Source organism: Aquarana catesbeiana, linkage group LG01 (assembly GCF_042186555.1).
Source record: "Aquarana catesbeiana isolate 2022-GZ linkage group LG01, ASM4218655v1, whole genome shotgun sequence".
NCBI classification, from domain to species: domain Eukaryota; kingdom Metazoa; phylum Chordata; class Amphibia; order Anura; family Ranidae; genus Aquarana; species Aquarana catesbeiana.
This window is the reverse complement of record NC_133324.1, coordinates 505,420,308-505,445,461: the sequence shown is the minus strand read 5'-3', so window position 1 is coordinate 505,445,461 and position 25,154 is coordinate 505,420,308.

Genomic DNA, 25,154 nt, shown 5'->3' with positions numbered 1-25,154 from the left:
AACTAAACTTATCATCAGGAGATTGAATGCGTGCAATTATGCAGGTACAACACTTCCAACATAGGTAAAGAATCAGGGCGAGGATAAACATCATAACAATGACAACGTCTTTTAACCATGAAAATACACCTCCAAACCCAAATCCTGCATTGTCAAATGGACTCCATGTTTTAGCAATGTCCCTAGCCTCCTGCTGGAGCTGGCCTACTTCTTTTCGGTGTTGTGCAATAATATCATAGTAGTCAGGCACCTTAGCACTTGTGTTAGAGATCCAAGTACAGCATTCGTAGTCCTCAGTCATTTCACATAAACCTGTGAGAGCTGCACTCATGCTTTCTATAGCTAACTCATGTAGTTCTAGCTAATTTTTTAGCTAATTAGTTTTCTAATTGCTCTAGTTTCTATGTTTAACATAGCAATGTCATCTGAATTCCTCTCCATTATCTCATCCAATATACTTGAATAATTGTTCAACCTTTTCATCATGTCAATACCCCATCCTGTCCAAGAAGGAAACCATGCCCAGGCCATATCTTGTTTATAGAACAATTCCCTTTTGTTGCGGTGTTTGAAGGGGTATCTGGGGTATATACTGGCCTCTAGGGGATGTCCCCTTTTATCATCCACTACCACTCCCATGACAGGTACCAAGGATGCAAGATAACACCATCCCTTAAAATGGAGGGGGCACCCAGGGATAACACACTTTCCAACAACATAAATAGATACTTTGTCCCAGTGCAAATGGCTTCTTAGCAACAATCTCGTGAGTGTACTTTTTCTGTGTTGCAATTATAAATTGGCAGAATATATCATGTACATTATCAGAGAGAGAGGAAAAGTTATGCAAAGTACGGTTTAGCTTTGGGTCAGATACTTGAAACAGTGAGCAGGCATCCTTGGATCTGCCCCTGCATTCGCACATGGAGATGTTAAATATTGACCTGCTACTAATGGAGGAGTTAGTCTGTGTCTCATTCCCTAAATTAACACACCAATCAGGAGAATGACTTTTATCTGCTATTGGAAAGGTATCAGTGTTATTTATGTACAGAGTGGATATGTTAGTTAAGAAGACAGGAGGAGTCTCGTTGAGGAAGAAGGAAATATTTAAAGGTACAGCCAAAAGGGGAATTCGGGCAGTGCTAGGATGTAATTTGCTACATACATATCCAACATTCTTCATACCCTGATTTTTGAGCATAAGCATACTTAAATTTTAGCAAAAGCATCTTATTAGTAAAACTATCTCCAATCTCTCTCTTTATTCTAGCTTGTGTCACTGTAATGTTCTCTTGTGTGTGTGTGTGTGTGTGTGTTTCCACAGATGCTTTTAATTGCACCCAAATCTTCAGGGTGGTAGATACAGTTAGTGATGATCCAGGTGGGCAGGAACACTATCAGAGAGATCAGGATCAGGAGGCAAAATGCCTTGCCAGAAGTCTGTGGTGAAATAAGTGAGGTCATCTTCTCTGGCCGGACCTGCTTTCCCAGGAACTCCTCCTTCGTCTGCTTGGACTTCTGCTTGAGGGCGTCCTTTATCTAAGGTCTCCTTCCTGCTCCTGGGGCTTTGGGCAAGCTTTTTTCTCGGCTGGCATGGATCCAGGACTGGCAGTTTTCCACTAGGATGGCTGTTCTGGTCACTGCAACCACTGTGGTAGGACGTTTAAAGGGATACTCTTGCTTCTTATTTCTGTTCAGCTGTTGGACTACCACGGTGTCTCCCACCTTGAAGGGGTGAGTAGCTTCCTCTGAAGAAAAATGAGAGGTGCGAGCAACATTTCTTTCGACTGTATCCAATGTTTCAACCAGTTTTCTTACATATTCTTCCTGTATTAAGTCTAAATCTTCCTTTTCTACCATTAAAGGTGCTCTGGCCCATGGGGTGGGGAAAGGTCTACCCATCAAAACTTCAAAAGGTGAATACCCTGTTGTTTTGGAAGGGGTCATTCTTATTTCTGCCAGGACTGCTGGGAGGACCTTTTTCCAGTTGGCAAAGGTTCCTCCTGTGGCCTTTCTTATCTTGTCTTTTATTGTTCTGTTCAGTCTTTCTACTATCCCTGAGCTTTGAGGGTGGTAGGGAATATGAAACTTCCATTCTATCTTGAGAGTTTTTACCAAGTCCTGGCAGACCCTGGCCATAAAAGCTGGACCATTGTCTGAGTTTATCTGAAGTGGGCATCTCCATCGAGGAATGTTCTCCTGAGTGAGGATCCTTACTACTGTTTGCATCTTCTTTTGTGGTCACGAAAAGTTCGACCCATCTTGAGAACATGTCCACAATTACCAAAAGATATTCCTGTCTTTTGCCTAGTTTGGGTATGTGTGCGAAGTCAATCTGCAAATGTGTAAAAGGAGTTGTTGGATATATCAGGTGTTCATGTTTGGCCTTGTGTGTGATGTTTGGATTGTTCCTGATACATGTAATGCATCTTGATACATAATCCTTTACGAGCAAGATGCATTCTGTGATATAAAAATCTACTCAGAAGATCAGCCGTTACCCGTATACCTGCGTGATCTATTCCGTGGTACTGTGAGATGAAGAGTGATGCACTTGCTGCTGGTATACATGGTTTCCCCTCTTTGCAGAGAAGTCCAGTTTTTGGATCTTTCTGCACACCCTTTTTATCCCAGTCCCTTAACTCATAATTTGATGCATAATCCTGGAGATCTGCGAGTGACTGTTCAAATGGGGATAGGTCAGGTATCAGCATAGCCATTTGGATGTCTGCTGTCTGTGAGATAGCAGCTTGTTTAGCAGCAAGGTCAGCCAGGGCATTTCCCCAGGCTATCTCTGTCTGTTGGCCTGTATGTGCTCCGCAATGTACTATAGCCAGTGTTTTAGGTAGCTGGATGGCTTTTAGCAGTGACATTACCAAAGAAGAATGTGAAATGTTCTTTCCATCTGCTGCCACACCGTACCCATACTTTGAGTCAGTGTAAATGTTTACGTCCTGACCTTCAAAGAGCTGGCATGCTCTAGTGAGTGCAATTAATTCAGCAGCCTGTGCTGATTGATATGGGATAGGCTTGGCCTCAAGTATAACATCTGGAAGCTGCACAACTGCATACTCTGCATGGTATGTGTGATCATTTGGCCTAGAGCAAGAACCATCCACAAAAACATTCTGTGTGTCTGGTAGTGCTGTGGAAGATAAATGAGACCTGGGTGATGTGTCTTGGTGAATGAGGTTTATGCAGTCATGTTGTGGCACAACCTCATCCTGTTCTCCTTTTAATCCTAAAAGGGTGTTTAAAATTGGTGCTGGGCCTGCAGTGGGAGAAGCATATTTGATGTGCAATTTTGGATTGGACAGCAAAATCATCTCACATCCGCTCAACCTCTGAGCAGACACGTGCTGTGTATGTACATTTTTTTAACAGGATTGACACATTGTGGGTGGTGTGAAGTGTGGTGTCATGTCCCAGAGTGAAAGAAGTGGCCATCTCAACCACCATCGCACAGCTCTGAGACACGCGGCATGCCTTGAACCTGCACCGGGACCATCTTTGAGAAAAAAGCTACAGGGCGCAGTCTCCCACCATGTTCCTGGGCCAGTACTCCCGCCATGGTTTTGCAATTTTCCCTGGCAAACAAGTGAAACCTTTTGCAATATTCAGGGAGGCCAAGGCTCGGGCTGGTAACCATTGCACATTTCAACATGGCAAAAGCATTTAACATTTCGTCAGACCATTTTACAGTATCAGACATTTCAGAGAGGGTTGCTTGTCTCAATATATTGTCATAGAAAGAACAGTCAGGTATCCATTGGTGGCAGTAACCAATCATTCCAAGAAAGGTAAGCATGTTCTTCTTGGTAAGTGGGCGGGGCAGACCCACAAGAGCGGCAGCTTTTTTGTGACTGACTTTCCTAACTCCCGGAGACAACACAAACCCTAGGTACTCAACCTCCTGTTTACACCATTATAACTTTTTCTTAGACACTTTGTGACCACATACATGTAACCATTTCAATAAAGATAGGCTATCAGCTCGGCAGTCCTCCTCTGAAGAACTACAAATCAAAAGATCATCAACATACTGCAACAGTACAGAACCATGAGGGGCAGTCCAAGGCCCGAGGGTGGCTTGGAGTACTATAGAATAGACCACAGGTGAGTCTATGTAACCCTGCGGCATTCGACACCAGGTAAACTGATGTTTTTTAAAGCAAAATGCAAAGATTGGCTGTGTCTCTTCATCCACAGGGACGCTAAAAAACGCATTTGACAAATCAATCACTGAAAAATACTCTGCATCGGATGGTATGGCGGTAAGTATTGATGGCACATCAGGCACTATTGGAGCAATCGGTACCACTAAGTTACTGATGGCCCTTAGGTCTTGTACAAACCTATAGTCACCATTTGCCTTCTTTGCTGGGTTAATGGGAGTATTGTAGGGCAAGAGAAATTCCCCTAAGATTCCTTTCTTTAAGAAATCCTCGACTATTGGCTTTAAGCCATCCTCCTTCTCTTTTAATATGGGGTATTGTCTGTGATATACAGGCTGGGCCCCTAGTTTTAAAGTGGCTTTGTAAGGTGTACAAGGGATAAATCCCACATCCAGTGAATTTTCTGCCCAAACTGCCTCCTCTATTCCTCCTTCAATCACATCTTCTATCAAGGAGATGGATGGAAAAAGGGTGAGGATGTTTATCCTATCAGATTCTACATATAAACCTCCTTGCTTTGTGACTTTCATTGTAATTCCCAGTTTTCCAGCTCAGCGAAGCTGGCCCCCCCTACAATCAGCACAAATAAAAACTCAAGTGTGTTTCTTTAGTGCTACGTTTGTGCTGTTTTGTGCCGTAAAAATTTACATTTGTGCTGCTTTTACTTTTAAGATATTAGCAATTGTTTTTTCCAGACTATGACATCACCTAGCCCCCCTACAACAGCCAAATGGCACAAAACTGGTCTCGTTGGTTATAGCTACGTTTGTGCTGTTTTGTGCAGCTAAAATTTCCGTTCTATCTTTTATCGTTTTTGCATTATTAATGATTTATTAAAGGTCACCAAAGGTCATTTAGCCCCCCTACAACGCCCAAATGACACGAAACAGGTCTTGTTGGTTAGAGCTACGTTTGTGCTGTTTTGTGCTGCTAAAATTTCCGTTCTATCTTTTATCGTTTTTGCGTTATTAATGATTTATTAAAGGTCACCAAAGGTCACTCAGCCCCCCTACAACACCCAAATGACACGAAACTTGGTTAGTACTACGTTTATGCTGGTTTCTGCTGCTAAAATTTTTATTTGTGCTGTTATGGTTTTTAAGTTATAACTGTTTTTTTTAAACCCCACCCACTTTGCCCCGCCCCTACAATCAGCACAAATGAAAACTCAAGTGTGTTTATTTAGTGCTACGTTTGTGCTGTTTAAATTTTCATTCTATCCTTTATCGTTTTTGCATTATTAATAATTTATTAAAGGTCACCAAAGGTCACTGAGCCCCCCTACAACACCCAAAAGACACAAAATTGGGCTGGTTGGTTAGTGCCTCATTTGTGCTGGTTTGTGCTGCTAAAATTTGTATTTGTGCTGTTATGGTTTTTTAGTTATAACAGCTTGTTTATATTTGATAACACCCCACCCACTTTGCACCCCATGTTATTAAATTTTAAAAACAAACATACTATTTGTTAGTGCTATCTTTGTGCTTTTTTGTGTCATAAAAATAAAAATTTGTGCTGCTTTTAGATTATAGCAATTTGTTTTTTTCCAGACGATGACATCCCCCCCTCCTGTCACGTACCTGGTTAGTGAGCTCCTGGTTAGAAAGCAGCCATGGGAGCACATGAGTGCCTGTGATCAGTCTAGTAGACTGCATGGTGGCAGCAGTCAGCAGGTGGATGTGGCAGCAGAACCGGCTGGTGGCAGATGAGCTGGCACTAGCTGTGTGAAGTTGGCACTCCATGTTTGTAAAACCTGAATAAAAATATACTATTCGTTTGTGCTGATTTGTGCCGCAAAAATGAGCGCTTGTGCCGCTTTGGTTTCGGAGATATTGTGTGTTATAGTTGTTGAAACCCCGCCCACTTTGCACCCCATGTTGCTGAATTTGAAAACAAACACGCCATTCGTTTTTGTGCCACGTTTCTGCTGGTTTGTGTCATAAAAATAAACTTTTGTGCCGCTTTGGTTTCGGAGATATTGTGCGTTATACTTGCTGAAACCCCGCGTCCAGAGGATCTCACAGCGCGGGTAGCAACTTGGATCCCCTGCGGTTGCTGGACGAGATGCCACACGTGGACAGGCTGCTTTCCCAGCTCAGGGCAGAGGCAGCGTCCAGAGGAGCGGAGTGACTGCAGGAGCAGCTCTCATCTGTCCTGCAAGATCGAGCCTCTGGGTCAGGGACAGGGGGGCAGGAGTCCGTACGAGCTTAGAGGTCTCGGCCCCTGGAGCGCTTCTCTCCGGTCTCCTCCCCCAGAGCTCGGTGCCACATTGGGAGTCCCATGTGGGCCCCTTCAGGACTACCTGCAAAGCGATTGGTTGCGCCTGCGGGTGGTGCTCCTGGAAGGGTTCCCCTTCATCGTCGGGGGGCAGGGCTTCCTGGGGTATCTGTGTCTCTCCCCAGCCTGCCCGGAATCAGGATCAGGAACAGGCGGGCTTCTCCCTCGGCGATGAGTCAACAGGGGCAGTGCCTCAGCAGGGGTATCATGCTGCTACGGCCCCAGGCCCTTTACCTCCGTGGCCAGTGGCTCTCCTGGGACCAGCCAGCACCAGGTGATGTAGGAGGTGCGGAGGAGCGGCAGTGTGAGACCAGCGGTGAGCGCCCAGAAATGACCCAGAAATCGGTGGGTGGAGCCGTGCAAGCAGGTGGAGCCAGCAGCCGCATGGATCCTCGGCATCCAGGGCCACTTCTCCTGGGGTGCTGGCAGAGAGAGGAGACGTGGAGATAGATGAGAGATCGGAGGGCAAGTTGTCCGCTTCAGAGGGGCAGGAGTCGCATGGACGCCCTGCATCAATGGAGTCGGGACCTGCGGCTGGTGGGATCCTTCCTAGGCAGCCTGATAAGTCTACTACTTCTTCTAACATTTCTGTGTTTTTTGCTGTTGATGATAATGTGTGTCTAGGGGGGAGGGCCCTCTCCCGCACGGATTTGGCGGCTCTGCGGTCTGATTTGCCCACTGCGGTCTGATTTGCCCACGCTTTCTGCACCTTCTAGTGCGGGCCGTGGATGCCCCATCAAGGTCAGATGAGGGGTTGGAGGGGTTCCTTTTGGGTTTGAGGGAGCTGGTCCAGCTATTTGAACCAGAAACGAGTGCCCAAGCCATGCCATCATCGGTGTGGATCCCATCGGTGGGTGGGTCAGAGGTGATGAGGCTGGCTTCTGTGTCCAGGGTTAATCCCCCTGCGGCGGTGGTGCCCATCACAGTGGCAATCGTGGAGCCAGGCTAGTCTGCGGCAGGGCACAATTTGGCATTGAGGGACAAGGCTGAGTCATTGGGGGAGGCCGTTACCAAACAGGTCAGTCAGATTGGCCTAATCTGCAAAATGTGAGGTTTACGTTTGTTTTGAGGGGCCTCTGGGTGCGCACCTGAAGCCGGAATTTCGCAAAAAAAATTTGGAAGGGTGAGTATGTGGGGATATTCTCTCTATTGTATCTGGATAGGGTCAAGCCAGAGGAAAGCAAAAAGGAGGATGAAGAAAAACGGCTGTACAGGCTTATCCCACGGACTTTCCCTAATTGGCCGCAGGCTTTTGCCATTATGGCAAATGTAATTGGGGAAAAGAATCCGGAACACTGTTCGGCGCTCTTCTGTTATCTTGACGTCATTAGGGAGGCCTACAGGGTTTACGGGGAATCCGCATGGTTGAAGTATGACGAGCAGTTCCGGCAGCAGAGATCTATCCGCCCGTCCTTGAGGTGGGACCACAAGGACATTAGTTTGTGGATGTGACTTATGACCTCGGGGGGGCGGTGGCACATCTACCCCTGGACAACCAGCCGCAAAGAAAAGGGGTGTCTGCTGGCAGTATAATAAGGGCTCCTGCAAGTTTGGGGGGCTTGCCGTTACCAGCACGAGTGCTCTGGCTGCGGAGGTTTGCATCCCTTGTCCCGCTGCTTCAAACAGGGGAAGGGCCGTGTCGGCGAGTCTGCTAACAAAAGGGATTACGTTAGTGAGGGTGGAAAGGATGCAGCCTTTCCTCAATAGATATCTGGATCGGGAGGCTGCTTGGTTGTTAGGGGTGGGTTTCTCCGAAGGCTTTCGCATACCTTGTTCCCTGGCCTCTGTTCCACCAGTGTCCCAGAACTTGCGTTCGGCCTTGCAACATCCTGCAATGGTTTCTGAGAAATGGTGGAAGGAACTTGCGTTGGGCCACATGGGTGGCCCTTTCCCCTCGTAGCCTTTAGCAGATTTGGTGATCTCGCCCCTGGGGGTCGTGCCTAAGAAGGACTTTAAAGTGCGTTTTCACTGTGACAATCTTGGGGTGGTACAGGTCATCAACCATGTCACAACCTCATCGCCACCCGTGGTCCGACTTCTTCAGCACCTAGTGTTACGTTGTCTACAGTTAAATGTTTTTCTTTATGCTGTTCACCTCCCGGGAGTTGAGAATGGCTTAGCTGACGCATTGTCTCACTTTCAGTGGGGCAGGTTCCAGGAGTTGGCACCGGCAGTGGAGCAACGCAGGGTCCCTTGTCCCGAATGATTGTGGAGGATTGCCTTGGGGTCGTCTCCGGATGGATCAGACGGTCAGTGCGTGACATGACGCAGCCTATAATAAATTATGGCAAGAGTGGTTGTCTTTGCTGCAGCAGGCTGTGGTGGAGCAAGAGGGCTCGAAGGTGAGGTTGCCGGTCCTTTACTTTGTCTCACGGAACCTTGAGGAGGGAGTGGTGTCAGTCATGGAGCGCAAATTGGCAGGATTAGCATTTTTCTTCAAATTGCAGGGCTGTCGTGATTTCACAAAAGATTTTTGGGTCTGACGGGCTCTAAAGGGGTATTGTAGGTCTCAGAAGCACAGGGATTCCAGGCACCCTGTTTCTTTTGATATTCTGCAAAATGTTTTAGCCCAGTTGGTTTCCCTGTGTTCCTCAGCCTACGAGGTCTCTTTGTTTAAAACGGCCTTCTCTCTGGCTTTTTTTTTTGTAGCTTTTCGATTAGCTAACTAGTCATCCCTTCCAAGAGGGTCTATGGGGTTGTGTTGGATCGGGAGGTCATCTGTGGGGAGGACAGGGTATCCCTGCTTTTGCGATGGTCCAAAACGGGTACAGTGTAGCATGACTGAGTAATTGTCATTCAAAGTGTGAGAGCGTTGAAAGCTGAAAATTGGTCTGGGCAGTAAGGGTGTATACATGCCCTGTATTAAAGTGGTTAAAGAGGTTCTTTAGTCATCAAAAATTTAAAGTCAGCAGCTACAAATACTGTAGCTGCTGATTTAAAAAAAAAAAAGAGACACTTACCTCTCCAGGGATCCAGCACTGCCCTCCCCCAAGCCGTTTTTTTGCGGTTTTCGGGTTCCCAGCGTAACGGACTCGCAGCCTCCTGGTACTTGTGAAGTGTCCCAGGAGGTTCTGAATGGGAGGGGGGGGACTAGGAGATCCCGGCGAAAGGAGGATTAAATAAGCAGAACTTCGCTTGTACGGTAAAGTTCCGCTTTGAGTACTAGCAGATTGAGATTGATCATCACCAGAATGTGGAAGTTTCAGGGCATGTACTTTCCCCTCTTTATGGTCATGAAGAAGAACGGCTTGCGCTTATAGACCTCACGCAGCTAAAACAATTTTCATCAAAAGGTGAAGTGTAAGACGGAGACATTGTCCCTAATTTATAGGGGTTTCAGCCAGATGACTGGCTCGTTTCCATATACCTAAAGATGCTTACTTGTATGTGCCCATTGTAGAAGTCTTCCGCAAGTTTCTTCGGTTCATCGTAGGTCAAGACTATCTCCAGCTCACTTGTCTACCATGCAGGCTTTCAACATCACCCAGCATGTTTTTCAAAGGCTTATTGGTTGATATAATCTTTATCAAAACAAAGGACATACGCCTGCATTGTTACCTGAATGACAAGTGGGCACAGATAAGGAGCCCACAACATGGGTTTGTGGGCGGGTTTTTGGCCGCCACGTTTTTAAATAAAGTTTTAAATTAAAAAAAAAAAAGAGAGAAAAAGAGCGGGCTTGTCACAAGGCTTCTAGCCGGGAAACATGTTTTCCCGCACGTGTTGGGGTCTATAAAAACCCTCTGTTGTGACAAGACCCGCTCTCAGTTGTCCTGGATCGGCTTGGCTGAGCTCCCGGCTATAATACAGAGCTATAGTAGTACAGCTCACCAAGCCGTGACAGAACATGAAATCGCTTGTGCGAAAGGTATTGGAGAAGGCAGCTTCTGAAGGTGGAGCTGAATGGCTGCGGCGGTGCCTGGCAATGGCTGAAGAGGGTCCGGCATACGAAGCAGCGCCTGAAGGACAACTGTTTCCCCCTAGGAGATTGGAGGCAGAAGAAGGGGCCTGACCAGCAACTCCTACCTCTGCCCAGAGCTCCCCAGCTTGCAGGATTCATCGGAGCCTTTCGCTGGTACGTCCGGAGTCGGAAGCTACAGAGGGGTAGGTCCCGCCCAGCTGAGGCCGGCGTATCAAAAGGAGGAGGCGGGTCTTCTCTCCCTCCCCAATATGCAGCAGTGAAAGAAGAGGGCGAGCTCAGCATTCCCCGCCTACGTCTAGTGCTACTCCTCCCACAGCCGCTTTATCTCCGCCCACCTCCAGACGCACTCCGCCCACAGCACGAGCTTCTTAGCACACAGAAGAGGTGTCTCCACCCCTGGCTGCAGCACGTTCAAGGTGTGTGCCTCCGGTTGCTACAGCAACGGCATCACAAGCATCCAGGCTGTCTAGGATGGATGCAGTGAGGGCCCTTTCTAATGCAGCATCACCAACAAGGTCTGCTACCAGCAACCTGCCTTCACAACGAGACAACATTCCGGTAATTTGTAGGCATCCGGAGCCTAGTCAGGCAGGTGAGTCCTCTCAGGATGAATTGATTAGAAATATAGTAACAATGGTAAGGAAAGGATAAGGGGATTATAGCGGTGCCAACATTTTAAATAGTATACACTAACACAGTAGTCTAAAAAGTATGTTATTTTATTAACAAGCTAAGTTAATAAGGGTATACAAAATGAGTATACACAATAAGGTTGTACATAAACAATAGGGGAAGAGATATAAAGCCAACATGTGCAGCAATAATACAAGAACCAGCTAATGGTGTAGTAGCAGGTCTTGTTCGCAGGTATTGTATTCCTACATGTTTCGCCAACATTGGTTTCTTCAGGGACAGTTGGTTATACCTGTAGTACTGTCAAAAAGTTATGAATAAGGAAAACAGACAATCAGAGAAATCATAACAATATATGTGTAAGCATAACAATTGAGATGAAAATTCAAGGGCAGCTGGACATGGCCAAAAATCGCTCCACAAAAGTAATTGCCAGGGCAAGCGAGTGCACCAAATTCCCACCCGAGGAGAACATCCACCCCCCCACCCATCGGGTCCCCCAAAAACCCCACCTCCCATTCGGATGGTTATTGAATACCTACCGGTGATTCACAGTGGGCGAACACAAACTGTCCCCCGGGAGCGAACCCGAAGTCCCAAGTTGCAAATAGGGTGGCTGCAGGGGGCGAAAAAAAGGGGACCTGGCAATATAAGAAAGGAGAAAGTGTAGATTACATAGTATTGGTGGACAGTCCGAATGGATCAGAGTGTCCAACCATAATAAAATCGGGCTAACATAGCCTCAAAAGAATACTCACAGTTTATCTCTTAATAAAAACCAAAACAGGAGGAAGTAAGGGCGCCCGGTAAGTTAACAGTCATGTAGAGCATCGAATGAAGTCACTGACGAGAGGTGACTGAAAGGAAGAGAAGGGGGGGAAGGGGGGGGGGCAGCCAGAAAAAAGAAGAAAGAAGAAAAAAGAAAAGAAAAAGGAAGGGATAAGGGAAGTGAAGAAATTATGTTTTTGTTAAATGGTATATATTCTAGATAAAGAGTAAAACCAGAACACATTCAAATAGACGTGGTGAACCTGAAAAGGGTTCCCTAGGTTGGGAGGAAAAAACTCACCCATTAGTCCAGCGTGACTCTAAGAGAAGTGTTTTTGGTTATGGAGATACAGAGAGTGAGCGTTGGTATATTAGACCCACCGAGACTATACTAAAGGGAAAAGGTATATGGTCAAAATTAGTATCCAGAGTATGGTGAGCCAAAAGACCATTGACACAGGAGAAGAGAAAGGCTTACTTCATTTAAATGACAGCGGGTATGGGCGCCCTTGAAGACCGGCACCAGAACAGCCAGAGGAGCCAGCCTTTTATGCCCCCCACACACGAGCGGCGTCTGACGTCACCACTCGTGTAAGCGGACACACAAAGCCAATGCGCATGCGCCCGCCGGCAGCTCCATGGGCCTACAAGACCCATAGAGCTGTGCGGGAACGTCTAGTGCATCATGTGTTGAGGATGACGCGGATGCTGAATACGCTGGAGAGCCAACCAATCGGTGGCGCTGCAGAGTACCAGAGGATGGTGTAAAGATCCATGCCAATGGCAAGAAGCGGGTGGGCAATGCTGAAGGGCCGCTCTTGGGTGTCCATACAGCCAAGGTGGCATGGGGAACCACAGCTCACCCACGGGGAGCCGATCAAGCGCGCCCCCGCGACAAGGGCATCGGCAGAAGGAAGGGAAGATGGGGAGAAAGAACCCAGGGGCAGCAGGGGGAGAAAACCAAGGGGGGGAAAGGGGATGAGCGTAAGCACCAAGCAATAGAGGGAGAGACAAAAAAACGGGACAAGAGCGGGGAGTGTATTGGTCACAAGTCACCCATACACCGGTGGGGGAGCAAGGGGTCAAGTCCCCTCAAAAGTCCCGAAGGCTGGCCATGTCGAGCGACCGAACAGTAAAATCTACATGTCAACATCAAAAATTGTTAGCATAAACAAAATCAGTATCAGGTGATATAGTTAGATTAATGGTAGACGTCAGACAAAAAAAGAAAAAAGAAAAACAACAATCGATATTGCAATATGGAGGCATGTTAGAAAATGATAAATTCGGATACAGGTCTGTAAAAAGTAATAAGAATAACCTATCCTATGGATCCATGGTAAGATTTTAGAAGTGGGGAGGAAGGAGGGAGGGAAGAAGATTGCATTGTTAGTTATGAAAACTAATGATGTCATAGAACATAAAAGGAGTTAAAGAAAGGATTTGTAACTAATGTATTCATTCAACCCTGAAATCTAGTGGCTTCCAGGGTGTGTATCCACATAGTTTCAAGTTGAAGTAATCGTTGATCGATGCCACCGCCCCTGGCATGTAGGGGGACATGCTCCAAGGCGGTGAAGCCGGTAACCTGTGGATCAAAGTCATGTTGTAGAGCAACATGTCTATTGATCGCAGTGGTTGTGGTACGTTTGTACAGTGGTTTTATGTGATCCCTGATGCGTATGCAAAACGGGCGTTTGGTCTTGCCAACATAATAACATCCGCAACGACAGGTGGTTAAGTAGACTATTCCCACAGTTTGGCATGTAACTGTGTGTTTAATAGTGTGGGTGGAGCCATTAGGCAGCGGTATTTCTCGAGAGTCATAAATAAATTGGCATACGTCATATTTTCCACAGGGTTAAGTGCCAAAGGTAGTTAGGAGGGACGCTTGTATAAGGGAATGGTGGCTGGTTATCAAACGATCCTTTAATGAAGGGGATCGTCGGTAGGTAATGTCAGGGTAAGATTTAATGTATTTTTTGATTACTCTGTCTGCAGTCAACAATGGCCAAAATTTGTTGAGAATGTCTCTCACCTGATTATGATGTTTAGAGAATTGTGTAATAAGACGGACAGGCTGGAAAATTTCATGATTTTTTTGTGGAAAAGATAAGCTTTCCTATCCAGCTTTTTCACCTTATTGTATGCTCGCTTGAGGAGTGTGTGGCTATATCCTCTATTTCTTAGCCTATGATAAAGATCATAGGATGCTTTGATGAAGTTTGTTTCATGTGAGCAATTTCGTTTGATACGAAGATACTGACTAAAGGGGATACTATTTAATAATAATTCTCCATGCACTGCCTGCATGGAGAATAGTGTTACCGGAAGATGGCTTCCGGTATAGTGCTGAGTGGAGCGTTCCATTAAGGTTCAAATGGATTTCTAAATCTAAGAATGTAATTTTTGTCTGGCTACATTCCATAGTGAATTTCAAATTGTAAGTGTTAATGGCCAGTAGGTCCATAAACTGGGACAACTCCTCCCGGGTGCCGGACCAGAAAAAAAGCACATCGTCTATGTATCTGTGCCATGAAACGACGTGGCGCAGAAAATGGGCTAGATCCAAATTGGCAAAAAGTTCCCTCTCCCACCCCCCCAGGTACAGGTTGGCATATAAGGGGGCATATTTGGTCCCCATAGCCACACCCTGCACATGGAGGAAGTGGGAGGAGCCAAACATGAAATGATTTCGTGTAAGAATGAACTGCAAAAGTTTTATAACAAACTGATTAGAAATGTACTTGAATCTTTACATAAATTGAATGAAGTTTTATCTGTCCAACAGCCTATGTCTGTCTCACCTTCTCCTGTAAATGTCTGGTCTACTTCAGGTTCTAATAATTACTAAAATCCCTGTCAGTATGCCTTCATCTGTTCCTGAGGTATGTTTTTAAGAGGTTTTGCCATGTGAAATGTCTCCATTAGGATTTCACTTGGCTCCCTTTACTAAAGATAGGATTTGGAAGGGTGAATTTTTAGACTTGTTATCTTTATTACCTAAATCAAAAGACTTTTCTAACAAAATTGATAAAAGTTCTGAAGACAACGTTGAGGATTCTAGGCGCCGTCCTGTTTCTAGATCATTTTTTTAATTGGTTGCAGGCTTTCTGCATCTTTTCTGCTGTGATGGGTGAGAAGCATCCTCAAAAGTGTAGTGGGTTGTTTCAAGATTTGGAACACATATTAGAAGCTTATAAAAGCTTTGGCGGTATGGGATGGTTTAATTACGACAAATCTTTCCGTCAAAAGATTGCTATTTATCCTAATCTTAAATAGGGTAACAAGACTTTGGATTATGGTTAAACCTCATTATTCCTCAAAAACTTATTTTTCAAAACATCAACCACAAACACTTTCAAATGCTACTAGCTCAATTTCAGTATATAAAAAAGGTACATGTTTCACATATAATGAATCTCAGTGCAAGTGGTTAAATTCATGTTGTTACCGACATGAATGTTCCTTTTGCTTCGGAAACCATCCAGTTTCCAAGTGTTTTTTAAAGATCTGCTAGCACTCAGTTCAGGGATCATTCAAAAAGTCTGCACACCAGTGAGGCTGTCCGCAATGCATCATTGGCTAATGCTATACACAGACAAGGGGAAAGCACGGCTGTTAATTGAGGGTTTTTTTCGTCGGTTTCAAACTACCTGTATTCTCAGGCCCAGGTTGTCAATTTTCAAAAAAATTTTAATCAGTATTAATTCATACTGATATAGTGAGGGATAAGTTAATTAAAAAAATTTCAGCTAACAGGGTTGTTGGTCCTTTTATCCCACCCCCCTTTCAGAATTTCCGTATATCACCATTGAGATTGGTTCCTAAAAAGGAGCCCAATTCCTATCGCCTCATTCATCACCTTTCCTTCCCTGTTGGTAATTCTTTGAATGATTAAATTGATCCGCTTTCAGCCTCCGTCACCTATGCTACTTTTGATGATGCTATCCAAATTATTAAAAAAATTGGTGAAGGCGCATTGTTAGCTAAAGCTGATATTCAATCAGCTTTTAGATTATTGCCCATAGCTGCTGAGTCTTATAATTCTTTAGGTTTTTGTTTTGATGGCTATTTTTTCTATGACAAATGCCTTCCTATGGGTTGTTCTTTGTCCTGCTATTATTTTGAAGTTTTTGCCTCTTTCTTTCAGTGGGTAATGATTCATGAATCTGGTCAAAGTGGAATAATCCATTACCTTGACAATTTCCTTTTTATTGGTGCTCTTTACTCTTACACTTATTTTTTCTCATATCAAAGTTCGTCGGTATCCCTCTTGCAATTGAAAAAACCGCCTATCCATCCCCCATTATTGAATTTTTAGGTATTAGGATTAATACGTTATTGTTTCAATATAAGCTCCCTTCTTTAAAAATTGAGAGGCTTGAATCTTCAATTTCAATTGTTCTGCGTTGTAAGAAAGTTTTATTAAAAGAGCTTCAATCTTTTTTAGGCCTTCTTGCTTTTGCGACTCGTATTATGCCAATGGGTCGAATATTTTCAATAAGATTGTCACTGGCCACGTCCGGTTTTAAATCTCCTTTTTCTCACATCCGTATCACTTCTGAAATAAAAGATGACTTGTGGTATGGTCACAAATTTTGATTGACTATAACGGTAGGTCATTTTTTCAGGATGATTTTGTTTTTTCTGCTGATATTAATTTATTCACTGATGCAGCTGGTTCTTGTGGATTTGCTGCTATTTTCGTACACATTGGTGTGCCGGCAAATAGCCTCCTTTTTGGTTTTCTAACAAGGCTACTAGGAATATAGTTTTGTTAGAACTATTTCCAGTCGTTGTTGCATTAGAAATTTGGGGAGATCAATTTTCTAATAAACAAATTATTATTAATACGGATAACAAGGGTGTGCTTTTTGCCTTGACTTGTCTTTCTTCCAAATCCATTTTTGTCATTAAGCTTTTACATTACTTGGTCCTCCTATGTTTGAAGTTAAATATTTGGATTAAAGCGAAATATGTGCCAGGTAAGCAAAATGTTATTGCCGATGCCTTATCTCGCTTCCAGATGGCTTGTTTCAGACAGCTTTTACCAGATGCAGACATGGTTGGGTACCTCTGTCCAAGTCGTCTTTAGAATCTGATTTGACTCCAGTCCTATCAGCTATAAAAAATTCAATCGCCCCAAAAACATAGACTGACTACTCAGTGGCATGGGATAAATGGCTGTTTTTCCATACAGAATTAGGCCTTTAAGGGTTTTCTCCTACTGAACATTCCATTTTAACTTTTCTTTGTTCCCTTCTGCATTTGAATTTTTCTTTTAATCACATTGATAAAACATTGGTTGGGTTCTCCTTTTTTCTGAAGCTTCATAATTTGTCGGCATGCAATAATAGTTTCTTAGGCAGGCTTTCAAAGGTTTAAAGAAGGTAAGGTTTGCACCAGATTTGCGTAGACCAATTACATTGGACATTTTATTCAAGCTTTGTTTGGTTACTTCAGCTATTTGCATTTCAGAATCCAAGGCTTTATTATTCCATACAGCCTTTGTTTTAATTTTCTTTGCTGCTTTTCGTATATCTGAAATGTTACCAAACATCTGGCTGGTTTACAAATATCTGAAGTTTCTGTTTTAGATGATAGAGTCCTTATTTTTTTTTACAAATAATATGGTGTTTTATTTGAAGAGCAAAAGGCATACAGGTTATATACACTAGTAATACAGTTGTATTAATTCCAGTAACAACAAGAGAGTCCAAATAAATGGCATATTCAGCAGGGCATGTACATATACAGTGTCACAGTGCATAGATTTAAGTAAACATAAACCAAAGGGATGCCAAAGGCCCAGGCCCCGGATCTACATTTAGGAATACACATGTCACCAAAGACATCAATCAGATAGCATACTACACGTGGCTGCATTTCCTAACCAAGTGTTCCAAATTTTGCCATATTTGGCTGGGCAACCCCTGTGGGCGTAAATTTCCTTTTTGTACGCTAAAACATTATTTATAGCAGAGATCCATTCTTGGAGTGTTGGTGGTGCAACTTGCAACCACTTCCTCGTTACAAGTAACCTGGCAATAAACAGTGACTCCTGGAGAAATATTTTATGAAATTTATCCGAGTCAGGATCTGGGAACACCCCCAGTAGACATTGTTTAGGATATAGTGTTAAAGGGGATCCCATCTCATCGTGGATAAATTTCACTATTTGGGACCAGTAGTCTCGTATTGCTGGGCATGACCAGAGGAGATGGAAGAAGGTACTGGAAGGACTATTACATCTGGGACACTGTGGGTTTTGATCAAGTTTGTATTTGCCTAGGCGGAGAGGGGTCAAATATGATCTATGTATAATGTAGAGTTGTGTAAGATGGTCCGATAGCTTAGTGGAGACCTTTTTTGCAGGTGTCCAATGTGTCCTCCCACTCATCATCCTCCAGCCCCCCCACATCCCCGGACCAATGATCTTTCAATTTATATGCAAGGGTCATCGCTGTGGGATGGAGCAATGAATTGTAGAACCCCCAAAATAAGTTTGCGAGAGTCTGGCCCCGTCATAATATGCAGGACATCTAGCTGTTCTATGTTGGGGGAAGTTTCACCGAATTGAGCCCTGAGGGCATGACGGAGCTGGAGGTAACGGAAGTGCATGGTGTTAGGAAGACAGAATTCCACTTTAAGTTGTTGAAATGATTTTAGAACAGTATCACAATAAACATCCGACAAAAACCTTACCCCCTGGTTAAGCCACAGACCATGGTTTGGCACAGTAATAATTCTCCTAAATCGGGATTGTCCCATAGGGGTGTGTGGTAATGTGTGGGTGGCATCTTCAATCTACGCCTCACCACCACCCATATTCTACAGTGATGGTATAATATTCCTTTATGGTTACCCAACCCACATGTACCTGCAATACCTCTAACCAGTACTGGAAAGGGTGGGTAAGCTTACTACTGTGAGGGGAGCATATCAAAGTCAAGTAACGGTCTTTATCATGTTTGTCTAGATGAAAAAAGTGGGATAGTTGCACCTCCAGGTAGTAAAGATTAAAGTCAGGTAGTGCCACACCACCCAACTCAGTAGGGTTTTTCAGTGTTTGCCAGGACAGCTTATGCCAACTCGACCCCCAGACAAAAGAGTCGAGGAGGGCTTCAATAGAATTGAAGATCCTTAGAGGTAGGTAGACCGGGGCATGCCATAAAACATATAAAAATTTGGGGAGGAGAACCATCTTGAATAGGTTCACCTGGCCCATCACCCCAAGGGGTAATTTGGCCCATGTCTGCGTTTTAAATTTTAACGTTGCTATCAGGGGTTCTATGTTGAGTTGGACATAGTCCTCTGGCGAGCGGGTGATCACAATTCCAAGGTATGTCATGGAGCTAACTCTAATGCTCCGTACACACGGTCGGATTTTCCGACGGAAAATGTGTGATAGGACCTTGTTGTCGGAAATTCCGACCGTGTGTAGGCTCCATCACACATTTTCCATCGGATTTTCCGACACACAAAGTTTGAGAGCAGGCTATAAAATTTTCCGACAACAAAATCCGTTGTTGGAATTTCCGATTGTGTGTACACAAATCCGACGCACAAAGTGCCACGCATGCTCAGAATAAATAAAGAGATGAAAGCTATTGGCTACTGCCCCGTTTATAGTCCCGACGTACGTGTTTTACGTCACCGCGTTCAGAATGATCGGATTTTCCGACAACTTTGTGTGACCGTGTGTATGCAAGACAAGTTTGAGCCAACATCCGTCGGAAAAAATCCTAGGATTTTGTTGTCGGAATGTCCGATCAATGTCCGACCGTGTGTACGGGGCATTTGGAGTGGGGAAGAGGTCTGTAGTTCTGTAGGGACACTTACATCTATCGGGAGGATTTGGGACTTGTCCCAGTTAATCTTCAGGCCTGAATATCTACCTAGTTTTTGTATAACCTCAAACGCTAATTGTAGGGATGGGTCTGCATCTTCTAAATATAGCAACATATCGTCCGCATATAGACTGATCTTTTCCATCAAGTCTCCATGTCGCAGACCCTTGATACCTGGATGCATTCTAAGGGAGGAGGCGAGGGGTTCTACTGCAAGGGCATTTAATAGGGGGGATAAGGGACATCCTTGTCGTGTGCCCCTTGAAAGAGGGAAGGGGTCAGAGACTTTTCCATTGACCAAGACCCTGGCGCATGGGCACTGATATAGAAGTCGAATCCATTTAATAAAATTGGGTCCAAATCCAAATCTTGCAAGGCACTCCCAGAGGTATTCCCACTCAACTGAGTCGAACGCCTTTGCGGCGTCGAGAGACACCACAACTCAAGAGCCCAGCTCATCATGTACGGCCTGTATATTCATATGGAGCCTACGTAAGTTGTATGCCGTATTTTTAGCTGGCATAAACCCAGTCTGGTCCGGATGAATTAATGTGAGGATCACTTTGTTCAGGCGTAGCACCGGGATCTTAGCCAAGATTTTAATATCTAGTTGAAGGAGAGATATTGGGCGATACGATTCGGGGAGTTCTAAGTTCTTGCCAGGTTTGGGTATCAGTACTATATAGGCCTCGCTCATGGAGGTGGGTAAAGAGTCGTACTCAAATATAGAGGAAAATAGCTCATGGAGTCTAGGGATTAGGGTCTCGCTATAGGTCGTGTAAAATTCAAGGGGCAGGCCATCTAAGCCTGGCGCTTTGGATGGGTTAAGCAGGGACATCGCCTTCGCTACTTCGTCTTCAGCAATAGGAGCCTCCAACAACTCAAATTGGGACTGTGTAAGACTGGGTAATTCTATGTCCGACAAAAATGACACTATCTCTTCTCTGGGATTGTTAATAGCAGAGGAGAATAGGGAAGCAAAGAAGGAGCGAAACTCTCCGGCCACCTCGTCAGGGTCGGTCAATAATGCACCGTCAGTAGTACGAAGGGAAACCACCGTAGGAGGCCTATGGTCTAGATGGGCCAGGTAGGCCAGGAGATGACCCGCCCGTTCTCTACATTCGTACTGCCTCTGCTTACTATAATATATTTTCCTTTCAGCCTTCTCAAAATGAAGATTGTTTACTATTCTGACCTGTAATTTCAACTGGTCTGCTGTAGATGGTGAAGGGTTGTCAGTAAAGTTTTTCTCCGCTGCAAGGGACTGTTCTGCTTGTCTGATCACCTGAGATGAGGTCTTCCGGTATCTGGATATACGCTGAGACAGGATCATACGGGCATGGGATTTAAAAGAATCCCATATCACACGAATGGCACTGTGTCTCTATTCGTCTGGAAAAAGAAATCCCACTCAGTGCCAGCCTCCCCCAAGTCGGGGACAGCCGTCAGCCAAAAGGGGTTAAGTTTCCAGTTGTATGTCTTGGGGGGGAATCAACTCGAAGTATAATCCAATATGGGGCATGGTCAGATAGAACGCATGGGTTAAATCCCACCTCTCCCAACATAGGAATAAGGGTACGGGATAGCAGTATAAGGTCTATTGGTGACATAGAATTATGTGTCGTTGAGAAGCATGAGAATGCCCTGTCTAGAGAGTAGTGATGTCTCCATGTGTCTATGAGGGCGAGATCAGTGAGGATTTTACCAAACCTGGTGTGTGATTGGGAAGGATTATCATGGGGTGTTAATGACAGTCGGTCTAAGTCTCTGTTCACGACATTGTTAAAATCTCCCAACCAAATCGCTGGAACAGTAGGGAATTGGGACATAAATGCCAAACCTTCAGTTAAGATATTGAATTAAAACGGGGGAGGTATGTAAATTGCTAAAATCAAGATCTCTAGGCCGTTTAATTTAGCATGTAAAAATAAAAATCTGCCCTGGGGGTCTGACCTGAGCATTAATACAAATTGCACTGTTTTAGCCACCAATATGGCAACACCCCTGGAGTTTGCAGAGTGGGGGGCTTGATATAACCATCCCACCCACGGCTTTTTAAGTGAAATCTGGAGTTGGCCTGAGAGATGGGTTTCAACTAGCACTATAAGGTCTGCACGTTGTGCCTTAAGATAAGAAAAAAACTGTGTTTCGTTTGGGCTTTGCCCTGAGGCCCCACACATTCCACGTAATACATTTCACATCAAGCATGATAGCAATAGTAGATGGCCGTGTACCTGACATCCAAGGCCCGCGCCGCAGCGCCCCGGGCCGCCCCAAAATCACGAGGGCCCACGCAGCAGCCCACCGAGTTCAGGGCGAACGGGACAACACAGGGCAACAGGAGCCAATATATTTCCTGCAGTCCACTAATACTCAAGAACTCGCTACAATGTAAATCGACTGTATTTTCAATCAAACACCAATATCTTTTACTCTTCAGCACATAGTGCAGAAACTGAACATTAAACCAACAATAACATTCTTTTTTTTAATCATAGATTTTTATTGAATTTTACAGTTTACACGTAAAATTTAAAGCTTTGTTTATATCACAATATATTAACAGAATGGGTAACAAATATTACACTTACAGGTGTACAAAATGTTGTTCTTGTATGAGCTACCTATAGTAATATATCACATGACCTCAACAGGAGGTAGAGCCTGTCACCCCGACCGGGTACACACTGTGATCAGGCTCTGCATAGGAACAGTTAGAGAGTAGCCCTCCTTGGACCTTAATGAGGATCGCTGGAGTTGAGACCTACAGTAAGTATGGTACGTGCATTTTCGTTAATCAATAAACAAACATTGAAATACTCTTAATGCTTATTAGTACACATATGCTGGTCGAGGAGTGGTTATGAATTCAAAGTGTCGTTACCAGTAGTTAGTTCTTACCACTTGACAACCTGAGGTATGTAATAGGTATCAGCACAGATTAAACGTAAAGCAATAAATCACAAATGTGGAGAGGCATATTTTGAAGCTCTCCAATTTTCCCAGAATCTGTGGAAAGCTGGAGCTCTTCTTTCTTTGTATGCAAGTAGTTTTTCCATTATATATTGAGTATTAACTCTAGAAATTACCTCCTCAACTTTTGGAGGTGTTTGTGAGCGCCATTCTTTCGCCAATGAGATGCGGGCTGCAAATAGTATATGTACAACAATTTTCCTCATTGGTGGGGGGAATTTTTCTATACTAATGCTTAGAAGTGCGAGTGCAGGGTCTACTGTATATGTGGTACGTGTAATGCCTTGAACAAGGGAAGACACTTCCTTCCAAAAGGTGTTTATCACCCTGCAGTTCCACAATATGTGTAGTAAGTTGACTGACAGTTTCTCCAGCAAAGTGGTGGGGTATTTGGATCTATTTTATGTAGACGTAGATGTGTTAAATACCATCTATGCAGAATTTTTAGAGCATTCTCCCAGTGGTCTACACATGCTGAGGACCTTCCGTTATATTTTATAGCTAAGTGCCATTGATGCATAGAGAATTCCTTTTGTAATTCTTGTTCCCATTTTAACATATTAGGTAGTTTATTGTGCATGTATAGAGGAGTAGCAAATCTAAAGAATAGGGATATCCCCTTATGTTTCCCTGGATATTTGGTAATCGTGTAGTCCCATATGATTTGAGGTAGTTCTATTGGTCTAGGTGTGTTGGTTGTAGTGTAGTGTTTTATTTGGAACAATTCGTATCTATCCAGCACCTCTTGTTCACCTCTTTTCTTCCAGGATTGGGTCGAAAGATTAGGGATTAGGTATTCATAGGCCGCTAACGGGGTTTTTAGTTTGTACATTGAAGTATCGACAAACTGCTGGTGGATCATGAAGGCCCACGCTGCTATAGTGGCTTGTATTGTAGGGTAAGGAGGAGTGTCTGGTTTATGGTGTATGCAGGCGGCTATCGCCAATGCTGGGAGGTCATGTCCTGGAGTGATTTCGTGTTCTATGTTCGACCACCTATTATCCGTTTGACAAGAGAACTAATAACGCATTTGGTCCAATATCACTGCTAGGTAGTATATTTATGCATTGGGGAGGCTTACGCCACCAAGGTGTTTGGGTTCATATAATTTCACTGATGCTATTCTAGGTTTTTTACCTGCCCAAATATATTTTCTCAAACTATTTGTTAACTGGGAGAAGAATTTTTGGGGGATAGGGATGGGCAACGTTCTGAAGTGGTATAACAGTTTGGGCAATATTTGCATTTGGTATGCAGCTATTCTCCCCATCCGGGTTAAGTGCAGTTTACTGATTTGAGTCATTTCTTCTTTAAGTTTTGTCAATAATGGGGGATAGTTGCAGGAATATGTTTTAGTGGAAGCGGAGGTTAGCTGCACCCCAAGGTAAGTAATTGAGGGTGAGTTCCAATTGCAGGGGAATAATTTTTTGAGTTTGGTTTTGTTCTCTGAGGGTACATTAAGAGTCAGGACAAAGCATTTATTCGTATTGACTTTATAAAAGGAGACCTGTCCAAAATTGTGTAGTAGCTTTATTATTTCTATGATGGAGGATTCTGGGTTAGACACAGTCAGAATGATATCGTCAGCAGAGTCCTATTTTGTGGCTTTCAGAACCTATTGTGATATCTTCTATGAGTGCATTGGATCTAATACTTTCCGCTAGTGGTTCTATGATGAGGGAGAATATAATTGGAGAGAGGGGGCAGCCTTGGCACGTGCCATTAGATAGTGTAAAGGGGTCAGAGAGTAGGCTAGATGAATAGACTCGAGCTGTGGGGTACGAATAGAGGGACATGATTGCCGAATGAATCAGGCCAGATATTTCGAACTTGTGTAAGGTCTTTGATAGGTAACCCCAATGTACCCTATCAAAGGCCTTTTCCGCGTCCAGAGCTAGGAAAGTGCTGGGTTTTTGGTTGATTTCTGCAAAACGCAGGAGATTTAGCATCCTTCTGGTCCTGTCCGGTGCTTGTCTGCCTTTCACAAAGCCTACTTGGTCCAGGCCTATGAGGGAGAGTGTAACTTCCATTAGTCTGTTGGCTAAGATCTTGGCATAGATCTTTAAGTCTGAGTTTAGTAGTGAAATTGGCCTAAAGTTTTGGGGGTGAGTTGTATCCTTGCCCGGTTTAGGTAGTGTAACTATGATAGCCTGAAGCATTTCTTTTGGGAATGATCCGGAAGAGGCTGCTGCATTAAAAACCTCTACCAACTTTGGTGCTAAGAGGGAAGCGAATGCCTTATAGTATTCAGTAGAGAAACCGTCCGCCCCTGGTGATTTATGCATGGGGAGGGATCCTATAACTGTCTTAACTTCTGCGCAAGTGATAGGGGAGTTCAGTTTTTGGAGTGTGGTTACATCTACAGATGGCAGACGAACCCCTTGAAGGAATTTGTCAACCTCTTTGTCCGTGGGTTGGTGGATGTGTGGATCTTTGTTGAAGTTGTAGAGTGATTCATAATAATCCCTAAAGGCATTGACTATGTCTTTAGGGTTGTGAAGTATGGTATTGGAGTTGTGGTGTTGAATGTGGGTGAGGTTGGTTTTAGCT